The sequence below is a fragment of the Pinus tabuliformis genome, chromosome 5_2, assembly GCF_031772625.1.
Source record: "Pinus tabuliformis cultivar Carrire ecotype Pingquan chromosome 5_2, CPIR1, whole genome shotgun sequence".
Classification (NCBI taxonomy): Eukaryota; Viridiplantae; Streptophyta; class Pinopsida; order Pinales; family Pinaceae; genus Pinus; species Pinus tabuliformis.
In genome coordinates this window covers 875640794-875643818 of record NC_142306.1, presented here as the reverse complement: position 1 = coordinate 875643818, position 3025 = coordinate 875640794, and positions in this window count along the sequence as shown.

Below are 3025 nucleotides of genomic sequence, written 5' to 3'. Positions count from 1 at the left end.
ACTCGTGCTTTCCCTTTCACTAGCTCCACTGCCTTCTAGTAGGGAGGCTTGGCTCCCAACTCAGGATAAACTCATACTTTCACTTTTTTGGCTACCTTCTAGTACACCTGATTTGGTTGTTTGTACCTTCACTTGCTTGGCTACCTTCTAGTACTCCTGATTTGGTTGTTTGTACTTTCAACTAATGGAGGGATATTCGAATGGAGGGGCAGTAAATGAGGAGGATTTACCTCCTGTAATTCCTTTCCCTTGTCCCATTCGAGTTTTTACCAAGGTATTTTACCATAGTTCATTGCTTTTATCTTTTATCCCTGCATTTTCCTTGGTTTTATCCATCATTCTTGCATTACATGCACATTAGATCATAAAGAAAAATATCCAACTCTAACTCATCTCATAAGCAAAATATAATCAAAAGTGTGCAATAATTTGTGGGAATAGTTGGTTTGACTAAGCTAGGAGGTGAATTAAGGTCAATTAAGGCCCATATAATTACTCAATGATGAGGATCATCACTGATCTTCCTTCCCTTCTCATGCCTCAACGGTATAAATTTCTAGGATTATTAGAGGGTTTGGCTCTGATCTCCACCTCCTTGCAAGATCATCACTCTTGGACTTTAAGCCGTCATCTCTCCTACTCTTTCAAGCTTGGTTACTCTCACTTAGTTAACTGGCTACCTCATCGTCCTCCATGTGACCGTGGTATAAAATTTGGAGTAAAGACAACATTCCAAAAATTAATACCTTTTGTTGGTCCCTTGTAAATCAAAAAATGATCATTACCAGAAACTTAAGAAAAAGAATTGTTCTTAGCCCTTCAAGATGTGCTCTTTGCCTTCAATTCAAGGAGTCTATCCCCCACCTGTTCCAACATTTCCCCTTCTCCCTAGAGGCCTGGAGGTTAGCACTTTCCCCTATCTCCTTCATCAAATCATTTTCGGGATCATCGGGAGATATGTTTGAAAGGTGGAGCAATCGTTATCCACGGAGTTGAAAAGCTTCCTCCTTACCAATTCATTGTTGGTCATCCTTCCCTAAATTCATCTGCTGGTCCATTTGGATTGCAAGGAATAAAACAATTGCCAAATATTAAGTGGTATCTCCTCATATGGTTGTCACAAAAGCTTGCTCCTTGCTCTTTGAAGTAATATTTGTTCAAGATTACAATGATAAATTCATCGAGGAATTGAATGAGGTAGAATGTGTATGGATTGTGATTGAATTTTTTTTTTCTCCACGGATTGTGATTGATTTTTTTTCTCCTGCCTCAAATTTCATGCTCAAGCCTAATATGATCTAGGCTCCTTGCCTTAGGCTCAGTCAAGAGGAATTCCTAGAGTGGAGAATGGAAAAATCTTAGTTTTCTCTATTCTTTGTTGGGGTTTCTAGAGGTAACTCTGTTGGCATTATGATTCAAGTGTTGTCCTTGATGGCAACTCACTCAGAGGTTGGTACAGATGCTCAGAAGTTGGTACAGGTGATGGCAACTTACTCAGAAGACAGATCCTAGTACAGCTTGCCAAGGAAGTTCATACACGCAGGTTTGTTAAGCCCAAGTCGCGTGTACACGCAGGTTGGCTTCAGAAAAAGCGCGTGTATGTGGAAAAGTACCTTTGGTCCATGGCGGTTAGTCCTTGGAAGTTGTGCCTATGGTTTCGGACCATTGTGTCTCGACGGCGTGTCGATCCCTAGTTTTGAAGTTGATGGTATTGTGTTTCTATGGTTTTGGCTCTTGGTATTGAACAAGGCCTAAGGCTATATAAGGAGAAGATCACTAGGCAAAGAGCATGTGTGTGGGTGTCTGATGCAGTGAGAGGATCTGGTATTGCTGGTTATCTGTTCGGGACGCTTGACAAGGGTCGGATCTGACAGCAAAGGCAGAAGTAATCATTTCTAGATCTGCAGCGCGGTTGCCTTTGGAGAAAGCGCGTATACACGCGGTTTTGGTACAGTGAAGTAGCGTATGCATGATAAGGGTTGATATTTCAGGTTGTTGCTGATTCTGGTGGTTGTTGCAAGAGTTCTAGATTCTGGTTTGGGTTCTGTGTTCTTGATGACAGGGTTTTCAGTGATTCGGTATTGGGTTGTTTAATGAATTATGATGCAAGTATAAGTTGATGATTGTATTGCGGTAATGTTTGCTTTGTACTCTTGGATCCAGTCTGAAAATTGATGAAACGTGGTCCCTGAAGGTTGTAGGGTCAGCACCTACGTACTAGTAAATGGATTAGCTAGTACAAGAGCTGAGGGGGTTGTAGCTCCCTTCCAGAAGTAGTTGGAAAACGAAAGAGAGGGTTGTAGCCCTCTGCAGGTTGTAGCCTGCATACTGGTAAAGGACTGCACCAGTATATTGTAAAAGAAGTTTCTCATTAAAGAAGAAAGAGACGAATTGCAGCAGGTGGTTTTCACCCACATTGGGTTTCCACCTTATATCATGGTGTTCATGTGTGTGGCTCTTGTGTGATGTTCTGTTCTGTTATACTGCACCTGTTTACTGTTAAATTGCTGATGCATTTACTGAAGATAAGATTAACTGAATCATAAGATATCTGCATATACGCTAGTTGCTTTAGACACAGTCGCGTGTACACGCGGATTCACTTAACTGTAGTCGCGTATATGTTTCTGAGTATGAAATTGAAAAGGTTTTATTGATCTGATAATACTGATTCACCCCCCCTCCATCTCAGTATTATTTCCAACAATTGGAATCGGAGCAGGTCCTTCAGAGGAAGCTTGATCGCTTGAAGGAAAAGATCCATCAAAATGGCTAATCCAGAAAGAGAGGCACACATCAGGCCACCAGTCTTTGACGGGAACAATTTTACTCACTGGAAGATAAGAACCACTGCATATCTACAGTCTCTTGGAGCAGAAGTTTGGGGACTCGTAGAAGGAGGATACAAATCCCATCAGCAACTCCTACAGATCCAGCAGAGAAAAAGCAATATGAGCTCAATGCCAAAGTAGTTAATGTCCTATTGAGTACTTTGACTCAATCAGAATTTATGAAGATCATGCAT